At 38.1% G+C, this 6,732-nt stretch overlaps 1 pseudogene; it reads left to right on the top strand.

The window, feature by feature from the left end:
* Positions 1-1,748: 1,748 nt before the first annotated feature.
* Positions 1,749-5,635, top strand: LOC101563868 (annotated as a pseudogene).
* The last annotated feature ends 1,097 nt before the right edge of the window (positions 5,636-6,732 follow it).

Genomic DNA, 6,732 nt, shown 5'->3' with positions numbered 1-6,732 from the left:
ATAGTTTGTTTACTCTTTCAGGTTCTCACACTAACAAGACAACATGATGTATGCACATGCGAGTCTGATTTATTTCACTTACCTATCCAGTCTCTAGTTGCATCCATTTACTTATAAAAACCTTGAATTTATCTTTTTTAATAGCTGAGTAATACTCCATTGTGTAAAAATACCACATCTTTTTTATCCATTCCTCAGTTGATGGGCATTTGGGTTGTTTCCAAGAGTTAGCTATGACAAATTGTGCTGCTATAAACATGGGTGCACATACATTGCTGTGTGTGGTGGTTGATACATTGGGTCAACTTGAGATGGGGGAAGCTTGGCTGAATTGGCTTGGAGGTTCCACACCCTGGGGTGTAAGGGCTCTGCCCTAGGGTATGGAGGGCCCTCCCTAGAGTGACTCCGCACAAAAAGGGTATATAAAGGGGTTGAGGAAGGCTTCTCTGCTCGCCATTTTCTTGGAGGAGTTCCGATCTTTGCCATGCCACTTCACAGTTGTGCCACTTCAGAGAAGCTTGATCTTTGTTTTGGAACTTTGGTCTTCATAGTCAGCATGGAAGGAAGAGAGAGAGGAGCTGCTGCTGCTCCTTTCTCTCCTTTCCACTGTTTTCTGCCACCATGAACTGCTGCCTTCTGCCCTGGTGCCAGCCAAGTATGGACAGAAACCTCCATCAACTGTGAGCTAAATAGACCTTTCCTTGTTTAATTTTTGGGTATCAGGTATTTTGTCCCAGCAACAGTGAAAAGTAACCAAGATACTGTGGTATGCTGATTTCAGTCCTTTTGGAAAAGTACCGAGGAGGAGAATAGCTGGCTTGAATGGAACCTCCAATCTTAGCTTTTTGCGGAATCTCCACACTGATTTCCATAGTGGTTATACTAGTCTGTACTCTGAAAAACAATGGAGAAGTTTCCTTTTTCCCCACAGCCCCTCCAGCGTTTGTTATTGGCTGACTTCCTGGGGATAGCCATTCATTCTGGGGTGAGATGGAATCTCAGTGTTGTTTTAATTTGCATCTCTTGAATGACCAATGACGTTGAACACTTTTTCATATATTTATTTTCCACTATTATCTGTTCATTTGTGAAATGTATATTCATCTCAGATGCTCATTTTTGGATTGGGTCTTTAAATTTTGGAGACATGATTTTTTTTAATGCTTAAATTTTTAAATTATTTTTTATTTTAATTTTTTTCATCTTTTTAATTTCTTATAACTATCTTAAACCAATTTTGCAGATTTACATCTGGTAACCCAAATAATTAACTTGGAGATAACATCATGGATAACAACCATTGTCAAGTTCTTATTTCCTTGTTTAATGAAATTTTGCATCATTTCTATATTTTTTTTTACCACTTTGCATTCTTTAAAAAAAGGTACAGATTGGCAGAATGGATAAAGAAACAAAAATCCAGTAATGTGCTATATACACGAAACATATTTGACTCTAAAAGAAACTCATAGATTGAAATTCAAAGCATAGAAAACAGTGTGTGTGAGAACTTCTGCCACACTTACCGGACCCCTCCAGCCCCAGCCCAGGCCCAGCATGTATGAGACCTTCCTTGCACGCTTGAAGAATCCCTTTCCAGTCAGAGCCCAGGCCTGGCGTGCTGCAGCAGGAAGAAGAAGCCGAGCACAATGGCCAGATCCAAGCCAGGCACATCTGGAGGAGTTTGAACTTGGCAGATCCGGACCCGCTAAGCTGAGACACTTTGCTAGACCCAGATCTATGAGAGCATGCTCTCTCTTTCTCTCTGATCTAGAGAGGGTACAACAGGTAAGCAGGGTGAACTAGTCTGCCTGGAAGACCCCAGGTACACCAAGGGGAGGAGATTAGACAGAATTTAGGAGAACTAACTTAAATACAAGTTCCCAATTTAATATCTGCTTAGCTATACAAACATTTTTGCTCTTGCTGTCTAAACTACAAACCCATTAGTTACAAAAGTTTGTCAACTGCTAAGTATCATTACCCATTATTAGTATTCCTAATTATGATTCTGTAAATATGAAACTGTAACTGCCTTAACCACATAATCTCTCTTGGGTAAGAATTTAGGTAGGTGCTAAGGTTATAACTGAACCAAAGACCTACACCAAAGGTCATAAGACAGTGCTACACAAAATGACAGAAAGAAAGAGCAAAATGCATTCTTAGGCCCTGAACACACCCAGAACAAATGCAGGAGACATTAGCATGGGAGAAATTGGGAATCACACATCTGAAATCTCTGAATTAATATAGCATCTGAAGTAAATAAACAACTGCAGAAAAGTATAGAGGAAATCAGATCAGAAATAATCTCTGAAGTAAAAAAAGAAATGATAATTATAGTGAAAGAATTACTAAGTAGTTCTAAAAAAAGACACTGATAAAAAAAAATAGAGGAGAATAGAAAAATGATGGAATCCTTGAATGAATAATACAGGAAAGAAATAGAGACCATGAAGCAGATTCGAAGAGATATGTAGGAAATTAAAACCCCAAATTTACAAAACCATTTGAATGAAAGTGAGGATAGAATTTAAGATCATAAAGACACCAGTGCAGCAAGTGAAAAGGTAAGAAAAGATCTCTTAAAAACAACTAGGATGCAGGAAAAAGTAATTCACCATCTGCAAGACGATGCAAAGATGAACAACCTAAGACTAATAGGCATCAATGAGAAGGAAAGAGTCAATACAAATGATATAAAAAGAATATGGGCAGAAGTAATAGCAGAAAACTTCCCAAATATGGGAAAACAACCTGACATTCAGGTAACTGAAGCATGTAGAACTACAAACATCAACCTAATTAAAAACACACCCAGACTTATAATACTCAAGATTCCAGAAATCCAGCACAAGAACTATATACTAAATGCACCAAGAGAAAAGAAACAGATCACATTTAAAGGAAAACCCATCAGAATAATGGAAGATTTCTCTTGACAAACCCTAAAGTCAAGACAGCATGGAGCACAGTACTTCAAGTCTTCCAAGAAAACAAACTTCAGCCCAGACTGCTATGCCTTGCAAAACTGTCTTTCAAGTTTGATGGAAAAGTGAAATACTTCCATGACAAAGAACAACTAAAGAATTTAATAACGACAAAGCCAACCTTACATAGACTACTATATTCTAGAGAGGGACCAAAATGACCACAACTCCATGAATGAGAATGGAAAGAACCCACCAAACAGGGAAAACATTTAAATACAGGAATAAAAGGGTATACAACAGCAGGTAAATAACATGTCAATCATAAGTCAATGCATCTCAATTATAACCACCAACGTAAATGGATTCAATTCACCAATTAAAAGAAATAGACTGGCAGAGTGGATTAGGAAGCAAAATCCAACAATGTGCTGTATATAAGAAGCAAAATTTATAAAGAAATTCGCAGCTGAAAGTCAAAGGATGGGAAACAATACTACATGCCCCAGGACCACAGAAAAAACATTAGGGGTAGCAATCCTGTTCACAGACAGTCTCAATTTCAAACCAAGAATGATCAAACAAAATAAAGAAGGCCACTACATACTTTGGGGAAAAATTCAAGAGGAAGAGGTAACACTCATAAAGATGTACACACCAAACACAGGAGCACCCAACTATATATGACAAAACTTAACAGACATGAAAAATCTAATGCCCAATATCACAGTCTTAATAGGAGACATTAACACCCTCTTATCCCCAAAAGATAGATCAAGCAGACAAAAAATTAGCAAAAAGTAGCAGAACTGAATCAGAACTTGGAACAAATGGACTTAGTGGATATATACAGAATGTTCCACCCAACCACAGCTGAATACACATTTTTTCAGCTGCACATAGGACGTTTTCTAAAATAGACCATATACTTGTCCATAGGTCATGCTTAAGTATATGCAAGAACACAGAAATTATCCCATGCATATTATCTGACCGCAGTGCAATGAAACTGGAAGCAAATGACAAAAGAAACCACAAAACACCGTAAATACATGGAAATTGACAACATCCTCCTCAACAACCAACAGATTACAGGTGAAATTAAAGAAGACATTAAACAATATCTACAATTCAATGAAAATTCAAGCACAACTTATCAGAATTTATGGGATGTGATGAAAGCAGTTCTCAGAGGGAAATTTATAGCTGTGAAGTCACATATTAGGGAACCAGAATGAGAACAATTAAATACACTCATATTGCACCTCAAACATCTAGAAAAAGAAGAGCAAACCAAACCCAAAGCCAAAGACATGAGGAAATTATAAAGACTAGAGTAGAAGTTAATGCAATCGAGACAAAGAAAACAATACAAAGAAATAACTAATGAAAAATCTGATTCTTTGAAAGATTAAATAAAATTGATAAGCCCAGAGCTAACCTCCTCAAAAAAAGGAAAGAAAAAACTCATATTCAAGCAAAGGAATGAAAAGGGTGAAATTGCCACAGAACCTGTGGAAATTCAGAAGATCATCAATAGCTACTTTGAGAATCTGTATTCTCATAGAGTTGATGACACACAAGAAATGGACAGATTCCTAGACAGGTACAAATTACCAAAACTGAATAAAGAAGGTATAAGAACTCTCAGTAACCCAATAACAGCCAATGAAACGCAAATGTAATAAATAACCTACCAACAAAGATGGATTCCCAGTCATGATGGATTCACAGCTGAATTCTACAAGAAATTTAGAGAGTGAAGGAGAAACACAAGCACTTGTATCTTCAGGTATTGTGATAGAGGTTTTACTGTCCTCTCTCCAGGGCAAGTGAGAATGATGCCAAGGCAGTGCAAGGCAGTGTTAGGTCCCTATAAGCAGACAGGCTCCCGCTGGCTGTGTTGATGCAGGAGGACAAACAGTGTGTCTGAGACCTTCAACAATATCAGACTCAGGCTAAGCATCTTTCTTTCTTTTTTTTTTTTTTAATTTTTATTTATTTGTGTGTGTGAGTGTGAGTGTGTGTGTGTGTGTGTGGCCAGCTCAGCCCACCAGGGGGCGGGGCTGGCTGGCATGTGGTGCTGGGGGATTGAACCGCGGTCCCTGTGCTTTAGCTTAGCTTGTTCTAGGTAGGTGCTTTAGACCACTGAGCCATCTCACCAGCCCCTAAGCATCTTTCAAAAGTTGAATGAACAGTGTCCTACAAGATGTACCTTGGAAGCAGGGGCCATGACTTTTCACTACATTATTGAGCAGGGAGTGTGCTATTTGATTTTGTGTGAAGCTGCCTTCCCTAAAAAGTTGGCTTTTGCCTACTTAGGTTTACATTCAGAATTTGATGAACAGCATGGGAATAAGGTGCCTACCATATCTAGACCACATTGCTTTATTGAATTTGATACTTTCATTTAGAAAACAAAGAAGCTCTACATTGACAGTCGCGCCCAGAGAAACCTAGGCTCCATCAACACTGAGTTACAAGATGTGCACAGGATCATGGTGGCCAGTATGGAGGAGGTGTTGCAAAGGGGAGAAGCACTCTCAGTGTTGGATTCAAAAGCTAACTATTTGTCCAGTCTGTCCATGTAATGCTGCCAGGATGTGAAGTACTTGAACATGCGTTCCACTTATGCCAAACTTGCAGCTGTAGCTGTATTTTTCATGATGTTAATAGTGTATGTGTGATTCTGGTGGTTGTGAAGTAGTAAATACAGTCACTGGTAAGGGAGAACCTAGAACCTGGCAGGTGTATGTTTTCAGGAAGCTGAGCTCACAGGGATATGTTTTAGAACTCAAGTGGAACTTCTGCCTCTAAAGATCTTGCAGGAAAAGATACATCCTGAAAATGAAAGATCACTCCTCGTTTAATGAAGCTTAACCCTATGTGGAAAGTCTCTTGGGGCAGAGGCTTTCTTTGGGTGCTAAGCCATATATGTTAGGGAACAGTTGTTTGTTTGGTTTTCTTCCCCTCCCAGTACAAGTTTAAAACAGCATTGGCCAGGACATTCTAACCCTCTGATAGAGCCATTAATGGGACATAAGGTAACCAACTCACATTAGCAACATTAGGAGTTCTTTCAAAGAAGACAAGAAGTTTTTGGGAAGTTTTCTGACTTTAAATAACATTTCTTTTGTTTGTGACATTTGTGATTTTCAGTAAGCTGAGTTTTTGATGGCCTTTAAACCAGACTCCAAATATGTGAAGGATAATGACTGTACTGAACAGACCTTGTCTGTTGGTCCCTGGAGGAACTAAACTTTTGTCATTTTTCTCTTATATTTCACTTATTTCCTAGTTGTTTCAAAGTTAAATGAATTATGTTAAGAAGCCTTGAAATTACCTAGCACTCCTCAATTAAGAAGTTAGAGGTTTTTCTTATTTACTTTTTCAACATAAAGCCTTCAATTAGCTTGGGGATAAAAAGAAATTTACAGAAGATATAATCCCAATACTCTGCAAATTCTTCAATGAAAGTGAAAAGAAAACAATCCTCCCAAAATCATTCCTGGAGGCAAGTACTATACTGATACCAAAACCAGAGAAAGATGCAACCAAAAAAGAGAACCACAGGCCAATCTCCCTCATGAACATAGATGCAAAAATCCTCAATAAAATCCTAGCAAATAGAATACAACAAATCATCAAGATTATATACCATGACCAAGTAGGATTCATCCCAAGGATGCAAGGATGGTTCAACATATGCAAAGCTATAAATGTAGTACACTATATCAATAGAGCCAAATCCAAAAACCACATGATCATCTCAATTGATGCAGAAAAGGCTTTTGATAAA

Source organism: Octodon degus, unplaced genomic scaffold (genome assembly GCF_000260255.1).
Source record: "Octodon degus isolate 3935 unplaced genomic scaffold, OctDeg1.0 scaffold00017, whole genome shotgun sequence".
NCBI classification, from domain to species: domain Eukaryota; kingdom Metazoa; phylum Chordata; class Mammalia; order Rodentia; family Octodontidae; genus Octodon; species Octodon degus.
This window is presented reverse-complemented; position numbering and strand designations above follow the sequence as displayed.